At 40.5% G+C, this 19,241-nt stretch overlaps 1 pseudogene; it reads right to left on the bottom strand.

The window, feature by feature from the left end:
- LOC103209230 overlaps positions 1-19,241 on the bottom strand; it is a 180,443-nt pseudogene that overhangs the window by 52,122 nt on the left and 109,080 nt on the right.

Genomic DNA, 19,241 nt, shown 5'->3' with positions numbered 1-19,241 from the left:
AAAATGGCAGGGTGGCATTCTTCATTTCCAGTTCAATGAAATCAGTATTGTGTCTCCAGGTGGGAGTGTTCCTCCCTTTGGGACTAAGATCTCCAGACCCACAGAGCATAGGGTAGCAGGGACAGGAAGCAAAAATTTTTTACATGGGTCATTAGGAGTAATAGTGAGTGGTACCACTCCCATTTCCACCCCTTGATTCCTGGATCCGTGAATCCTGGCTATTGGAGAAACAGCACCATGTATTGAATGCTGCTTTAGAGCATATACAGCCTCCTGGAGAACATTGCCCCAACCCTTCAAGGTATTGCCACCTAGCTGGCACCATAATTTTGTTTTCAGTAGGCCATTCCTTCATTCTATCAAGCCAGATGCTTCAGGATGATGGGGAACATGGTAAGACCAGTGAATTCCATGAGCATAGGCCCTTGCTGCACTTCATGTGCTGTGAGGTGAGTCCCTTGATCTGAAGCAATGCTGAGTGGGATACCATGACAGTGGATATGGCATCCTGTAAATCCATGGATGGTAGTTTTGGCATAAGCATTGCATGCAGGGAAGGTGAATCCATATCCAGAATATGTGTCTATTCCAGCAAGAAAAAAACGCTGCACTTTCCATGATGGAAGTTGTTCAATGTAATCAACCTGCTACCACATTGCTGGCTGATCACCCCAAGAAATGGTTCCATATCATACTCGGCATTGGTTTCTGCTGCTGGAAGATTGGGCACTCAGCAGTGGTGGTAGCCAAAACTGCCTTGGCAAATGGAAGTCCATGTTGCTGAACCTATGTATAACCTCTATCCCTGCCACCATAGCCACTTTGTTCATAAGCCCATTGAGCAATGACAGGAGTAGCTGGAGAAAAAGGATGGCTGGTTTCCACTGAACGTGTCATCCTATCCACCTCATTGTTAAAGTCCTCCTCTGCCGAAGTCACCTTTTGGTGAGCGTTCACATGAGACTCAAATATCTTCACTCCTTTGGCCCATTCAGAGAGATCTATCCACATACCTCTGCCCCATACATTCTTGTCACCAGTTTTCCAATCATGCTCCTTCCAAGTCCCAGACCATCCAGCCAACCATTAGCCATGGCCCATGAATCTGTATATAATTGCACATCTGGCCATTTCTTATTCCATGCAAAGTGAAAAGCCATATGCCCTGCTCGGAGTTCTGCCCATTGGGAGGATTTCCCTTCACCACTGTCCTTCAAGGAAGTCCCAAAAAGGTGCAGCGTTGCTACTGTCCACTTCGAGTGTTGCCTGCATATTGCACAGAACCATCTGTAAACCAGGCACAAGTTTTCTCTTCCTCAGTCAACCGATCATAAGGAACTCCCCATGAGGCCATAGGTGCAGACTGGGAGAGGGAAGGTAATGGGACTGGAGTGGAGACCATAGGCATTTGGGCCACTTCCTCATGCAAATGACTTGTGCCTTCAGGTCCTGCTCAAGTTCGGTCTCTGATGCACCACTTCCTTTAATCATGGAGTGCTGCTGTGCATGTCCAACTTTATGACTCTGTGGCTCAGACAACACCCAGTTCATGATGGGCAGCTCAGGCCTCATGGTGACTTAGTGGCCCATACTTAGGTGTTCAGTCTCTACTAAAGCCCAATAATAAGCTAAAAGCTGTTTCTCAAAAGGAGATTAGTTATCTGCAGAGGATGGCAGGGCTTTGCTCCAAAACCCCAAGGGTCTGCATTGCGATTCACCAATAGGGACCTACCAAAGACTCCAAACAGCATCTTTATCTACTACAGACACTTCAAGCACCATTGGATCAGCTGGATCATATGGCCCAAGTGGCAGAGCTGCCTGCATCTGAACCTGTTGCAGAGCCTTCTGTTGTTCTGGGCCCCACTCAAAATTAACAGCTTTCTGAGTCACTTGATAAATAGGCCGCAGCAACACACCCAAATAAGGAATATGTGCCTCCAAAATCCAAAGAAGCCCACCAGATGTTGTGCCTCCTTTTTAGTTGTGGGGGAAGCCAGACAATAATACAATAACTTATCCTTCACTTTAGTAGGAATATCTCAACATGCCCCACTAAGATGGAAAGTGCCTGAATTTTGTGGTGTTAATTTCCCAACCTCTAGCATGCATATGTCTCACCAATAAGTCTAGAATCATTGATATTTCTTCCTTACTGGGTCCAATCAGCATAGTGTCAACAATATAATGGACTAGTGTGATGTCTTGTGGAAGGGAAAGGTGATCAATATCCCTATGGATTAAATTATGACATAGAGCCAGGGAGTTAATATACCTCTGAGAAAGCACTGTGAAAGTATACTCTTGGCCTTCCCAGCTGAAAGCAAACTGCTTATGATGGTCCTTTGAAATTGGTATCAAGAAAAAGACATTGGCCAGAACAATAGCTGCATACCAAGTACCAGGAGATGTACTAATTTGCTCAAGCAATGAAACCACATCAGAAACAGCAGCTGCAACTGGAGTCACCACCTGATTAAGTTTACAATAATCTACTGTCATTCTCCAAGATCCATCTGTTTTTTGCGCATGCCAAACAGGTGAATTAAATGGGGATGTGGTGGGAATCACCACCCCTGCATCCTTCAAGTCCTTGATGGTGGCAGTAATCTCTGCAACCCCTCCAGGGATGCAGTATTGCTTCTGATTTTCTATGTTTTGTAGGTAGAGGCAGTTCTAATGGCTTCCACTTGGCTTTTCCTACCATAATAGCCCTTACTCCACATGTCAGGGACCCAATGTGGGAATTCTGCCAATTGCTCAGTATATCTATTCCAATTACGCATTCTGGAACTGGGGAAATCAGTACAGGATGGGTTCAGGGACCCACTGGACCCACTGTGAGACACAACTTAGCTAAGGCTCCATCAATAACTTGACTTCCATATGCCCCCACTCTGACTGGTGGGCCACAATGATGCTTTGGGTTTCCTGGAATTAGTGTCAATTCAGAGCCAGTGTCCAGTAATTCCCGAGAAGTCTGATCATTTCCTTTTCCCCAATGAACAGTCACTCTCATAAAAGGTCTCAGATTCCTTTGGGGAAGGCTGAGAGAAAGGTTGACATTATAAATTTTTAGCAACATAGTGGGGTCCTTCCTCCAAGGGACCCGGCCTCCCCTTCATTCAAGAGGCTGTGGGTCTATAAACTGACTCAAGTCTTGGAATTGATTGAGAGGCCATAACTCTGTATTCTGGCAATTCAATCTAGGCTGCTGTTCACATGACCTAGAATTGCTCTGTCTATACAGATCAAGTAACATTTAGTAGGTTTGCCATATATTTCACTACTAGGAACACCATGAACAAATAGCCAATACCATAATTCCACATGAGTCAGAATATTCTGATTACTGTTCTGACTCTGCTGCCCATTATGGTAATCACACCCACCTTGCCTTTGACGATTAACTGCTGGCACTTGGCCCCTACTACCACGGGGTCCAATCAGCCCCATCGTAGTTAAGTGTCTTAGTTCAATTAGGGCAGTTCCCACTGTCAAATTCAGCTCACATAAAATAGCAATCACAGCAGTCTTCAAGGATGTTGGAGCTCCCTTCACAAATTTATTCCTCATGGTACTGGTGAAAAGCATGCCTTCTGGACTCTCCATTTCTAGCTCTATGGGTCTAATCTGATAAATCCGTTCTAACAGGCCAATTTCTCTAAGCCTCTGGATACCTTTTTCTATATTATACCAAGGTGGGTCTGGTACTTCAACTTGATTTAAGGTTGGCCACCCCATAATCCATGCTTCAGTAAGCCAACCAAATAAACTATTAGATCCTTTCCTAACCCCTTGAGCTGAAACATTGAATGAAGAATCCGTACTTAGTGGGCCTAAATCAATAAACTCAAACTGATCCAATGTTACATTCCTTGCACCATTATCCCACACCTTCAGTAGCCATTCCCACACATATTCTCCAGGTTTCTGTCTGTACATGTTAGCAAAATCAAGTAGGTCTTTTCGGGTGTAGCATACCACCTCCTCAGTCACCCTTTCTATTTCACCTTTTGGGGCTCGCTTGGACTTTAACTTTAATTATAGGTCTTGCAGCAACACTGGGTGGTTGGGACAGTTCCTGAGAATATTCAGCAATGTCTTCCATGGCCTCTGCCTCAGGCAGTGACCCAGCAGGAACAGTTGGATTAATCCCATCAAACAGAGGTGGGGTGGATAATGGTTTTACAGTAATCTCTTCAGATGGGAGGGATTCAACAGAATTTACAGGCTCCATATCATGATCTTCCTGACTATCTGCCCATATGTTCCCATTCCAAGTTTCAGGATCCCATTTTTTCCCAATCAATGCCCTCACTTTAACTTCAGACACCATTCTGGATTGGCAATTTAATTGGCATTGTAATTCAGCCACCCTTACAATAAGGGTTTGGTTTTCGGCAATATCAGCTCTGTTACCAGGAGAAATAAGGCTTTCTTTCAGAGCACAACTGGAAACATTGAGGTCGTTTATGCAGCGCTTAAGTTGTGACTCAGCAGCTTTGAGCTCATCTTGCTCTTTCACCACTTCTTCTAGTGTAAATAGGACCAACCAACCAGCTTCCTTATACTCCTCATGCTGATAAAATTGTAGAAAAGTATCAAATATGCGATCACCCAGAGCCTCACTTCTCAAAAGTCCTTGATCTATTGGTGGTGCTATTTTGCATATTAATGTTGCCACCTCATGCCATGGATTAACAAGGCCCTCTTTACTAAAGAAGGCAGGGTCACCAGTGCTTTCACTATTAATCAAATTGGAGAACCAATTTAGGAATCCCATCCTCATGATTTTGTCTCTCTAGAACCACTCCCAGTACCAAATGTGTTAGACTGGGTTCTCCAGAGAAGCAAAACCAATAAAGTTTAGAGAGAGAGAGAGAGAAATTTATCTTAGGAAAATGTCTCACACACTTATAGAAGCTTGTAAGTCCCAAGTTCTTGGATCAAACGTCAAGCTGGAGGCTTTTCCCAACCCAGCTCCTGCAGGGGCTGACAAGCTCAAGGTTGGTAGACAGTATACTGGCTGTTGACTCCAATGAATGATGAATCCAAGATCTCCAGGCTGAATGGTGGATTTTTCTCTCATGGACTGTTGTAGGCAGCACAACAGAATCCCAGTCCACATAAGAGTGTCTCTTTGCCCAGGATGTCCAAAAATAGACTGGAAGTAGGCCACACCCCTAGGGAAACTCCCTTTCAATGGATTGGCTGCGGAAGACATATACATCTGATCCCATCATTGAAACAACCCACATCATAATTGCTTAAACCACACAGAATTGTGGTCCAGCCAAGTTGACACACAGCTCCAACTATCACAGCATTGTACTTCAAGATAGATCTTGAAACATTCTTTTTGATGATTAATGCCACCCCATTCCTCTTCAATTTGTCATTCCTGACATAGTAGGTCATATGATTGTCTGATTCAAAATGGCCAGCGCCAGTCCATTTCAGCTCACTAATGCCTAGGATATCAATCTTTATGGATGCCATTTCATTTTTGGCAACTTCACATTTTCCTAGATTCATACTTCATATATTTCATGTTCTGATTATTAATGGATGTTTGCAGCTGTTTTTTCCCATTTTGTGTCATGCCACATCAGGAAATGGAGGTCCTGAAAGCTTTACTCCATCCATGTCATTAAGGTCAACTCTACTTTGAGGAGGCAGCTCTTCCCCAGTCGTATTTTGAGTGCCCTCTGACCTGAGGGGCTCATCTTCCAGCACTGTACCAGACAATGTTTCAGGGCTATTCATAAAGTTTTCCAGTAATATATCATACAGTGTTTCACTGTTATTCATAAAGTTTTCACTGGCCAATACTTTGAGAAGAGGTTAGACCCTTCCTTCTTCTGAGTCTGTCTTAGTCTGGAAGCTCCACTGAAACCTGTCCACCATGGGTGACCCTGCTATTATTTTAAATACTGGTTGCATAGCCTCCAGCCACACAGCAACATGCAAGCCACCACATTATGACAAACTGACTGACAAGTGGTGGAATAATAATAATAGTTATTATTATCATTGTGCTTTGCAGAGCATCTGCATATTTGATCTTTACAGCAGTCTTCTGAGGTAGCAGGCAGACATATTCTCCATTCGACAGATGAGGAAATTAAACTTTAGAACCGTAAGATTTCATAGGTGCAAGAAAACTGGGAGAGCCTTTCATCCAGCTTTCACATTTCACAGAAAAACTGACTGAGACACAGGGGAGCTGACTGATCCATATTCACATGGGGAGTAAACAGTGGTTGTAGGACCAGATTTCTGATTTCTAGCAATTTTTTTCTCTACTACATTGCCTTCAATCTTTAGTTAATTATTATTTTTATATTTTCATTTGATATTATTTTTTAATATTTCAGTTTATAATAATTATTATTGTTGATGAAATTGTTGATAATTTAATTAATTAATAATTAAATTGTTAATAATTATTAATAATTAAATGAGAGCTGGGAGAATATATATTTATTTCTTTCAGAGAAATATTATTCAAACAGTACCTATGTTATTTCAGGAACACACATACATGTAGAAAAAGTCTCTATTTTTGTACTTTTTCTAGAGGCACAGATCAAAAGACAGACAGATAGGCACACCACACAGGGATGTGTCTGGTGAAATGGGGGTGGAATTGGAGTGAGCAGTGTCTTAAAGGGGATTTTAACTTTATCTGTATCATATTATTCATTTGTTTTTATAAAAACTATCAGAGACAAAAATGCCCGTGATATTAACATTTGTTAATTTGGGGGGATGAATGATAAGTTCACAGGCATTTGTTATTACATCCACCTGTCATTTATCTACATGGTTATGTTCCATAGATCAAGTTGTTATGCAAAAATCAACATTATGTGAAAATGGAAGATGAACATATCAGATCACAAAATGGACAATGACTACATCATTACATAACTGCCAAAACAAATCATTACATTACTGCCAAATCACTGAGGATCATGGCCTAGCCAAGCTGACATATAGCCTTAACCATCACAGACAGCATGACTCTCACCTCGCACCTTGGTATTTGTTACTGACAGATGTACATCATTAATGTATAAACTAATTAAATAGCAGATTTTTTACTATTGTCATAAATGTGAAATGTTAGACAATGAGATTGTTGAAAAGTGAGGAGTAGGTGTACACTTCATATTTTTTATTTTTAAGTTCAAAATTAAACAAATACAAATATTACAAAGTAATTGCCATCCACAGTACCATCAGGCTATTGTAGTCTAAAAGACTAAGAGCCATTGTTTGCCCACATGAGAGGGAATATCCTAGGGGAATTCAACTGTTAGATCTTTTAAAGTCACAGAGAGCTATCTCCATAGCCAAGATGAACCCATGTTGATTGCAATTCATCATGCATTCTGCAACTTGAGAACTCAGGAGTATGATGGGCTGCAGATATATTTGATGTTAGTCTCTGAGTCTATTAGGAATATTAACTCATCCACTTACCAGTTCCACTAAGACAGCCTAAAAGCAATGACACCCAAGTTGCAAAGAGTATCCTTATATCCAGATCTCATTTTCTAAACACCACTCTTTACTAAATGTAACCAGGGCTCTTTGAAGAAAAGCCTGACACTAAGGCTAGGTCAGGTAAAGTACAAGATAAGCCTGGATCCTTTCGTTATGCCAGAGAGTAAAGTTCAGAGAGTTGTGGGGACATGTCAAAAGGGCACAGGAGTCAGCTTAAAGGGACTTTCACTTCTCAAATCTGGGACAATTGCAGCATCTAAATTAATAATGATAACTGATTATGTAATCCATTGAATAATATAAAATTTCATGTCTGTTATCAATTAGTAAATGTAGAAGGAATGACAGAATTAGAAAATCATCATATTTGCCGACCATCACAGTCTAATTCACATTGAACCATTACATACATTAGGTGGAAGTATAACAAAGATAAGGACATAGTTTCAAAGTATCTCCCCAAAAAGTTATTTAATCACCTTGTTATTGTTGTTATATGCCATCGAGTCAGACCCAACTCACAGTGACCTCTCCTTGGGTTTCTGATGCAGTATCACTACGGAAGTAGATTGCCCCATCTTCCTTCTGAGGAGTGGCTGGCAGGTTTGAACTGCCAACCTTCTGGTTAGCAGTCAAGTGCCTTAGGCACTATGCTACCAGAGCTCCTGTTTAATCACCTATCAGTTAATATATAAAAAATACTCACTAATTACTTTGGAGAAAGCTAGCAGGCACCATCTTAATCAAATGATAAAATATAACATTATCATTACAGAATACATTGACATCAAGACACTCCTGATGAACTGGGAACACATCACTTCTGTGATATTCCTGCCAAAAATGCATTCCCCAAATCTGATAATGAGGAAACTGCAGACAAACCCAAGTCAAAGAGCAGTCTACATAGTAATTAGGCTGTATTCTTAAAAAAGATCAAGGTCATGGAAAAAAAAAAAGGAAGAATGAGGAAATTTTCCAGACTGAGGAAGACTAAAACAGATAGGACAAGTAAATGTAGCACATGATCCTGAATTGGATTCTGGGTTTATGAAGAACATTATTGAGATAATTGGTGAAATTTGAATGGGGTCTATAGATTAGATGGTAGTTTTAAGTCAACGTCAATTTCCTGATCTTATGGTTGCATTCTAATCATGTGTGTATCCTTGTTTTAAGGAAGACATACACTGAAGAGTTGTTCATAACCTGCAAATGTTCTCAAATGGTACCAGTTAGGGAATCTGGATGAAGGGTGTATGGAAGTTCATTATACTGTTCTTTTTTTAAAACTGTGATTTGGGTGAAAATTTACAGAACAAATTAGTTTCCATTCAACAATTCACATACATTATGTTTTCTGACATTGCAATTCCCACAGCACTCTTCCCACTTCCTCACTGTATTTATCATTTCCCTTTATTCTTCTTTGCTATCCCTTCTTGCTTTCTTAGCTTTATTCCTGGGCAAATGCCACCCTTTTGATCTTAGATGGTTGATTGTTCTAATGAATGCATACCTCCCTAGTGTTATTATTCACCTTCTATGCCTGTCTATTGTTTGGCTATCTATCATTTTCCTGGAAGAAGTGCATGCTAAATACTCCTTGGAAGCAAAAATGGCCAAATTTGTCTCACCTACTTTGGTCATGTTATCAAAAGGGACCATTCCCTAGAAAAGGATATCATGCTTGGTAAAGTGGAGGGTCAGTGAAAAAGGGGAAGACCCTTAACAAGTTGGGTTGACACAGTGGCTACAACAAAGGGCTAGAGTATAGCAAGGATTGTGAGGATGGCGCATGACTAAGCAGTGTTTCATTCTGTTGTACGTTGGGTCACTATGAGTCAGAGACAACTCAACGGCACCTAACAACAGCATTGAAGGTTGAGAGCAGAAGGAGTTCAGTTCCAGGCTTAAAGGATGTCTAAGAGCTCTTTCTTCTATTCTTGCAACTCTTCTATAAGATGAAATTGTTTTAAAATGTATTGATATTCTAGAAAAGCAAGCTCACCTATAGTGAGAGAAAGCAGATGAGTGGTTGTCTGGGTGAGGAGGAGCAAGAGAGAGGAATTAGTATTTCAAAGGAGCATGAGGAACTTCTGGAGGCAGTGAATCCATCCATTATCTTGATTGTGGTGATGGCTTCCCTGGTGTCAAAACTTATATCAAATTAGTCAAAACTTATTATATTGTACACTTTTAAAATACACCAATCAATAAAATAATAGAAAAAACAAATTACAATTTAAAAAACTCCTGGAATATGCCAAGGAAGTCTTGTCCCCTCTTAGTCATACAAATAATTTTTTGTCATGCTCTTCCATATTCCTGGGATGCCCTGTCCCAGACACCTTCTCCTTCCTGTCCACTCTCTTATATTCAAGAAGGTAATGGATTTCCATCTCCTCCATTGACTCATCTTACACAGAAATGTGAAAGTTGGAAACAAAGAAGAATCACCAGTAGATGGAAAATACCTTGGTGATAGAAATGATGCCAGAGATCACATGATAGAATTTTGCAAGACCAAAGACTTATTCGTTACCTTTTTTAGCAACATAAAAGGTGGCTACACATCTGAACTTCACCAGATGGAATACACAGGAATCAGATTAACTACATCTGTGGGAAAAGGAGATGGAGAAACTCACTATTTTCAGCTAAAACAAGGTCAAGACACAACGTCATCCTGTCTGAGACAGCATGCAGCCCCCATCCTCAGCTCCTTGAACCCAGGCATAAATATCCCAGGAACGTGGAAGGGGATCAGCAGTTACTTGACTTGGCCCAGCCTGTTGCCACTGGACCACTTGCCATCTGCAGACATTTGTAAGCCTCCTTTCCTGCTGATATCTTGGAGACTCTTTGCTCCTACTTTGTCATCACTTTCTCTACAATAAATTTTTTATGGCTCTGGAAAAAAAAAAAAAAAAAGGCCAGGAACTGACAATCAATTGCTCATATGTAAGTTCAAGTTAAAGCTGAAGAGATTAAAACCAGTCCATGAGAGCCAAAATATGACCTTGATTATATCCCTCCTGAACTTAGAGACCATCTGAAGAAAAGATTTAACTCATTGAACATCAATGACCAAAAACCAGATGAATTCTGGGATGACATCAAGAACATAATACATGAAGAAACCAAAATGTGATTTGAAAGATAGGAAAGGAAGAAAAGACCAAGGCGTATGTCAGAAGAGACTCTGAAACGTGCCCTTGAACGGAGAGTAGCTGAAGCAAATGGAAGAATTGACAAGATAAAAGAGCTAAACAAGATTTTAAAGAGCAGCTCGAGAAGACAAAGTCAATTATTATAATGAAATGTGCAAAGACCTGGAATTAGAAAAACAAAAGGGAAAAACATTGTCAGCATTTCTCAAGCTGAGAGAACTGAAGAAAAAATTCAAGCCTTGAGTTGCAACATTGAAAGATTCTATGGGCAAAGCGGTTCAAATCCACCAGCCACTCCTCGGAAGGAAGGTTGGGCAATCCTACTTCTGTAGTGATACTGCCTCGGAAACCCAAGGAGGGGTCGCTATGAGTCGGGGCCGACTCAACGGCAAATAACAACAACAACATGGGCAAAACATTGAATGATGAAGCAAACATCAAAAGAAGATGGAAGGAATACACAAAGCCACTATATCAAAAAGAATTGATCAGTGTTCATCTATTTCAGGAAGTGGCATATGATCAAGAACCAATAATACTGAAGGAAGAAGTTGAAGCTGCATGGAAGGAATTGGCAAAAAACTAATCTCCAGGAATTGATGGAATAGCCATTGAGATGTTTCAACAAGCAGATGCCACACTGGAGGCACTCACTCATCTATGCCAAGAGATTTGGAAAGCAGCTCCTGGCCAACTGACTGGAAGAGATCCATATTTATACCCATTCCAAAGAAAGGTGACCCCACAAAATGTGGAAATTATCAAACGATATCATTAATATCACATCCAAGTAAAATCTTGCTGAAGATAATTAAAAAATAGTTGCAGCAATAAATTGACAGGGGACTTACAGCAATGCAAGCTGGATTCAGAAAAGGATGTGGAACGAGGGATATCATTGCTGATGTCAGATGGATGTTGGCTGAAAGCAAAGAATACCAGAAAGATGTTTACTTGTGTTTTATTGATGATGCAAAACATTAGGCTGTGTAGATCATAACAAATTGTGGATAACAATGAGAAGAATGAAAATTCCAGAACACTTAATTGTGCTCATAAGGAACCTGTACATAGACCAGGAGGCTATCATTTGAACAGAACAGGGGATATGCATGGTTTAAAATCAGGAAGGGTGTGTGTCAGAGTTGTATCCATTCACCATACTTATTCAATCTGTATGCTGAGCAAATAATCTGAGAAGCTGGATTATATGAAGAAGAATGCAGCAACAGGATTGGAGGAAGACTCATTAACAAACTGTGATATGCAGATGACACAATTTTGTTTGCTGAAAGTGAAGAAGACTTGAAGCACTTGCTGATGAAGATTAGAGATTATAGTCTGCAGTATGCATTACACCTCAGCATAAAGAAAACAAAAATCCTCACAACTGGACCAATAAACAGCATCACAACAAATGGAGAAAGGATTGAAGTTGTCAAAGATTTCCTATTACTTGGTTCCATAATCAACACCCATGGAAACAGCAGTCAAGAAATCAGATGGCATATTGCACTGGGCAAACCTGCTGCAAAAGACCTCTTTAAAGTGTTGCAGAGCAAAGATGTCTCTTTGAAGACTATACTTCCATAGTGATACTGCCTTGGCAACCCGAGGAGGGGTCACTATGAGTCGGGGCCGACTCGACGGCACACAACAACAACAACAACAAACCATGGTATTTTCAATAGCCTCATATGCATGTGAAAGCTGGACAATCAATAAGGAAGACCAAAGAAGAGTTGATGCCTTCCAGTTGTGGTGTTGGTAAAGAATGCTGAAAGTACCACGGAGTGCCAGAAGAACTAACAAATCTGTCCTGGAAGAAGTGCGGCCAGAATGCTCCTTGGAAGGGAGAATGGCCAGACTTCATCTCACCTACTTTGGTCACATTGTCAGAACAGACCATTCCCTGGAGAAGGGTATCATGCCTAGTAAAGTGGAGGGTCAGCAAAAAAGGGGAAGGCCCTCAAGGAGATGGATTGACACAGTGGATACAATGATGAGCTCAGGTATAGCAAGGATTGTGAGGCTGGTGCAAGACTGGGCAGTGTTTCATTCTGTTGTACATAAGGTCACTATGAGTTGGAACCAACTTGACTGCACCTAACATCAACACAACAACACACAGAAATCTGTTGTATCATTCATTCATTCAACAAGTTTTATTGTTGGATTTTAAAGCATACTAACCTTTACATTTAATGGAAGTATGCAGTTTTTTCTATTGCTTCATTTATAATCATTGCAATTGTTCATTTTTATGGTGTCTGCTATTGTGCTATGCTAAGGCACTTGACTGCTAACCAGAAGGCGGGAAGTTCAAACCCACCAGGCACTCCTCGGAAGGAAGGTTGGACAATCTACTTCCGTAGTGATAACACCTCAGAAACCCAAGGAGGGGTCACTACGAGTCAGGTCCGATTCGACGGCACATAACAACAGCTTATTGTTCCATTAGAATTGAATGACAAGGAGTTTAAGTTCCTGGAGAGTAATGTATTGTTAAACAGCATTGCACAATGCCTACCTTAGTAACATCAGGAAAAAAAGAGGGAGGAAGGAGGAAAAACATAAAGTATATGGTTGAGAAAGTAGACTGGATTCAAGAGACAGGTTCTAGACTTAGTTCTAGCCCCAGTTCAACCACTGAGTGCCAAGGATGCGTTGATCGTTAGGTCTAGGTTGCCCCCTGCGCAAAAAAAAAAAAAAAAAAAAAGTCATATACTCTACCTATAAAATATTCTCAACTTTTGCTTATTTGAGTAGTGACCACTAGATGGAACACATGTCCATACTTGTGCATTACAAGGAGAGGTGGTACTGCAGCAGGAAACAAAAAACACAGAGGAGGGCTTATCCTGTGCATGATGCAAAAAGGCCTTGTGTGTAGAAAGAACTGGAGAAGTCGTCACCCTCAGACAATTGTGTTCTTGTGCCTATGACATCTGGGCGAGGAAATTAGAGATTAAGAGAAGTTACACCAAACCATAAGTCATACACATTTTCTCTTCTCATCTTTAATAAACCTAGGGGCTCTTTAAGAGGAGCTCTGGTGGCAGTGTCTAAGGCATCTGACCACTAACCAGAAAGCTGGTGGTTCAAACCCACCAGGTACTCCTTGGAAGGAAGATTGGACAGTCTACTTCTGTAGAAATACCGCCTTGGAAACCCAAGGAGGAGTCACTGTGAGTCAGAATTGACTTGACAGCAGTGAGTTAGGGCTCTTTAACATGAAAAGTGCAAATCCTGTATGATTTTCTGTGTTTTCTGAAGTGAAATTCATGTAGAGTTCCACATATTTTAGCCAAATATGTTAGAGTATTGATATGGGAGAAAGGCTCCCATATCAGTCACTCACGTTGAAAGCATTCAAAGATGTTGGGATTTTTTTTTTCCCAGAATTTGAAAATAAAATATTCATTAGGCTAATTAAAGTGGATGAGAATAAAAATCTTATCAAGCTGTTAGCACATAGAAAAACTATGATCTGTATGTTATTTTTGTATGCTATCTTTGTACAGGAGTCCTGTGGTGCAGTGGTTAAAGCGCTCAGCTACCAATTGAAAGGTCAGCAATTAGAACTCATCAGCAACTCCACAGGAAATAGATGTGGCAGTCTGTTTGTGTAAAGATTTACAGCTTTGGCTGGAATCAACTTGATGGCAGTGGTGTGGTTTTTTTTTAAATCTTTGTATGTTGACCGTTCCTGGATTACAAACCAGTTCCACTCCTAAGTCTGTCTTTAAGTCGAATGTTTATGTCAGTTATAACAGTTAGGTAGTGTTCATATCTAATATCAGTTAGTCAAATGTTTGTCTTAGTATATAATACATAATGTACTTTTCTATACATAAAAACATTAAAGAAACACTTCCACACTAAAACATCTTTAACATAATAATACAGCAATAATAATAATAACTTTTTTATAAGGTTGCAAAGTAGCACACATTAGTTATTACCAATCATTGTATATACCTTGAATTTTTAATTTAATAGCCTTTATAGGAGTTGGTTCGTAACTATGGGTTATGCATAATTGGACATTCATACTCAGGGACAGCCAGCACTGTGATAAATTAACTCAAAACTTACTGAACATAAGAGCATCTAGCACTGTATTGAGATATTCCTGATTCCTTAGTGTTTATAAGTCACACATATATTGAGTGACACACCATGTGCTCCCCAAATAATCCTTTCATTTACCACTGAACTTTCCCGATGACTATTTCAAAACTCTTTGTAAACTGATTTGAGCATCTCTACGGAATACTCCCGTCCACTGACAACCTTTGGAGGTCAGAAACTCTGGGAAGCTCAGCATATTTCCTAGAACAAATCTAAATACTTCCTTTTATGGATGGTTGTTCTTAGGAGTGTTACTGTTCTACTTACAGACCTGTCTATCATTTGGCTGAAAGTTGAACCATGGAGGTAAGTTCAGTTCCAGGCTTGAAGAGTGTGTAAGGGCTATAGTCTAGGGGGTTCTGTCAGTCTCTATCAGATCAGTAAACCTGGTCTTTTTCATGATTTTGAATTTAGTTCCACAGTTTTCTCCCACTCTATCTGGGACCTCCTGTTGTGATCCCTTTCAGAGTGATCAGAGTGGAACTGGGGGCTATCTAGTTCTTTGGGTCTCAGGGTCATGGAGACTGGGGTTCACATGGTCCATCAATCCTTTAGACTAATTGTGTCCTCAAGTCTTTGATTTGCTTCACTTTTCTTTGCTCTGGATAGAGAGAGAACAATGGTTATGCCTTAGATGGCCGCTCACAAGTTTTTAAGACCCTAGTTGCTATTCACCAAAGTAGGATGTAGAACGTTGTGTTTGTGGTCTATTATCTTAGTTATCTGGTGCTGCTATATCAGAAATAGCACAAGTGGAGAGCTTTAACAAACAGAAATTTATTCTTACATGGTTTAGGAGACTAGAAGCCCAATTTCAGAGTGCCATCTCCAGGGGAAGGCTTTCTCTCTGTGTGTCTCTTGGTCCTAGGAGGATCTAGCATGGGTCCAAAGAATGCACTCTGCTCCTGGCTTCTCTTTTCTGGTGATAGTAGGTCTCCCTCTCTTCTCCTTTCTCTCTCCTTTTATCTCCTATAAGATAAAATGTGCTGCAGGCCACACTCCACACCTCAAGTAAGCTCCCCTTACATCAGATCAGGACTGTGATGGGACTAAGGGTGTTGCATCCCACCATCAATCCTCAGACACCTGATCAGCTTATCATATCAGATCACATCATGGGATAGCATCATTATATAACTGTTAAACCACTGAGAATCATGGCCCAGCCAAGTTGACACAATTCAATTCATGACAACTGTTATGCCAACTGACCTTAGTGTCACCCAAGACTATGGATGGTCCTGAGTCCCCGGGCCCAGTGACTTATTCCCTCAGGGTGTCTGGTTATGGCTAAGAAGTTTTCATAGCTTTGCCCCCAGTATGTTCTACTATATCCATAAATATATTTGCAGCCATCGAGCCGATTCGAACTCATAATGACCACTTCTTGGATTTCCAAGGTGGCATCTCTACAGAAGTAGATTTTCCAGTCTTCCTTCTGAGGAGTGGCTGGTGGGTTTGAACTGCCAGCCTTCTGGTTAGCCATCAAATGCCTTAATCACCATGCCATCAGAGCTCCTATAAATACATATGTAGAAATATCCTCTGTTAAACCTATATGTATTTGTGGGTACAGTACCATTCACCTTCCTACCCCTGTTCACCTTGAATGTCAATCTATGTACCCATTTATAGATTATTATTACTGTTATAATCTTTGTTATTCTTTCACATTTCACAATATTCCATTCTGTGTAGCTTCACAGGGTTTCTAAGGCTGTAATCTTTACAGAAATAGACTGCCACATATTTCTGCCACAGAGCAGCTGGTGGGTTTGAATTGCCAACCATTCAGTTAGCAACTAAGTGCTTAACTACTGTGCCACCAGGGTATCTTCAAATTTAAGATATTTTCCCTTAAAATAAAGCCTCTTATTAGGAGAGTGTAGGTACTTTCAGTTAGGAAGAAAGCTTGGTCCAAGATCCCCGTATGCTGATCTAAAGGTGTAAGACAGAATAGGTCTGTTAAACACCATTTCCCTAATGACTTGTCAGCCCCACTCAGTTGTGTGGATGGGTGAGAAGGCTTGGCTTGTTAGCCCAGCTATTGACAAAGCCTTGGTAAGTCCTTTCTTTATGTCAAAGCTGAACCAAAGAAGAATTTTCTTGCACTACTGTGAAGAAACATCTATGGTACATTTTGTGAAATAGGACCTTCTGTGAGATAGGACATTGTGGGAACACTATATCATCATCTGGTCCTGCATTTTCCTTTAAGCATCTCAAACAAGATTTGTGTTTTATCAGTGATCATCAATTTGCTGAGAGAGATTCACTTTTGTGTTTGGTCCTTGATCCATGTCATTAGCAATTCCTCCATATCTGATATAGGTCCCTCTCACATTTTCATTATCCTTGTAGCTTTCAGTGGAGCCAATCCTTTAACAGCTTGGAAATTTTTTCCTTTTTTTTTTTTTTTTTGAGGATCATCCTGATCGTCAAATGTAACATGCCTAAATCAGGAGCAATAGCATTCACTGATTTTCCACCTTCATGTTGTTGAGTAACATTTTGTTTCACTTCCAAATGGATACTTCTCCTTTCCTCTTGCTGCTGCTATTATTAGCACGGATTTTCCTGCATTTGGGAGCCATGATGCACTTCATGACAATATTTTGCAAAGAAAATTAAACAGAATTGATAACACTACAACACTCAAGAGATGCACGATACATAAGGTTGGATGCTACTGCCTATGAGTTGAAGCATACACTGCTTTACAATAAACTTGTTAGATACAAAGTACTGTACATACATAACCCAGTAACATGGGCACTTATTATGTCTATCAGGACATAAGTATTATTTGTTGTTGTTGTTAAGTGCCGTCGAGTCGTTTCCGACTCATAGCGACCCCATGCACAGCAGAACGAAACACTGCCCTATCCCACGCCAGCCCCACAATCCCTGCTATACTTGAGCTCATCATTGCAGCCACCGTATCAATCCATCTCGTTGAAGGCCTCCCCCTCTTTCGTCGACCCTCCACCCTACCAAGCATGACATCCTTCTCCAGGGATAAGTATTATAGATTATATATATATGGTACCATTATATGCCTGACAGCACAATAACACTATATACAAGAGACATGAGATACACATGTGGCATGTGGGAAACTGTTTCATTCACTGCATTCCCTTCTCCAATCAGTATTTCTGAACTCTATTATAACTTTAGGGATGTATATGCAGTCAGATGATGCCTGATGGACATTATGCGGCACATGACTGCATTTCACTTCCTCCTCCAGTTATATCTCTAGCTCAGCACCTGATGCTACAGAAGGCAAACTAGACCATTTCCTCCCACTTCCCCACAGGGTTTCTGATCTACCGGGTTTTTTTGTTTTGTTTTTGGGTTTTGCACTTGCTCAATGAGAGGAAATTCCTTCTTGACCTCAGCATTCCTTTCTGACAGTCACCACATGTCTCAAGAGACCTTGGAAGCTTCATCCTAGCTTGCAATGTCACCATGGAGGCCATTCTTATCCAGCATAGGAATGAAAACTTTTTTTAGAACCATAATAAACTACCTTGTCTTTATGAAATAGTGTAACAGTGAGTTCTACAGGTTAATTATCCCCTCCATTAAAAAAGAAAAAAAAAAAAAAAAGTCTTAATCATTTAAAGCATTGCTTAGTAGCCTAGTAGATATTTTACACAAGCAGTCAAGGTGAGTTTAATTAAAGGATTTTCATTTGTCAACAGAGGAGAATAACAGTCTCACTTCTCTATCTCAGCAGGAGATGTTGATTAAAGTAAGAAATAGCCATTATCCCAGTGAGCATGTCCTCCTCAGGTCTCCTCTTCCAGATCCTCAGCAGGTCTACCTCCCCCATACCACGGAAGAAGGGGTACAGGAAAGAGGTGGTACATACACTGTCCACCACCAGCTCATCTGCAGAAGAGTAGAGAAGACTTGCTTGAGGTGAGAAAGAGCAGATCTGGAGCTGAAAAAGCAATTATTAAAAAGTTTAAGTGATTTCACTTAAAAGCAGTGAAATAAAAATTAATTAGGCAGAAACTTTTCCAATTCATAGAAAATATTTTTTTTCTTATCTATACATATATGTGGTACAACAGTTCAGAGTGAAAAGTACATCTCCCACTCCCTAGAACTGAACTCATGTCTGTGGCTTCCAGCCCAACAATAGACAGGAGTACAGGTACACATTTATACCAGGTAGGTGCAATGATCAATGATGGAAGATCAGAAGGGCAGTATTTGCACAGGGAGATAGCTCAGAGGGCAGCAGTGCATAGGAAAGAAGGACACAGGGAAAGAGTAACCATAGGGAGGAAGTGGGAAAAAAGCTGTTGCATTAGGGAGATTGCAATCAATGTCACCAAACCAAATGTGTATGAACTGTTCTACGGAAAATGAATTTGATCTGTAAACTTTTACCCAAATCACAAT

This window comes from Orycteropus afer, unplaced genomic scaffold (assembly GCF_000298275.1).
Source record: "Orycteropus afer afer isolate SDZICR_OR568_19922 unplaced genomic scaffold, OryAfe1.0 scaffold00488, whole genome shotgun sequence".
Lineage (NCBI taxonomy): Eukaryota > Metazoa > Chordata > Mammalia > Tubulidentata > Orycteropodidae > Orycteropus > Orycteropus afer.
This window is presented reverse-complemented; position numbering and strand designations above follow the sequence as displayed.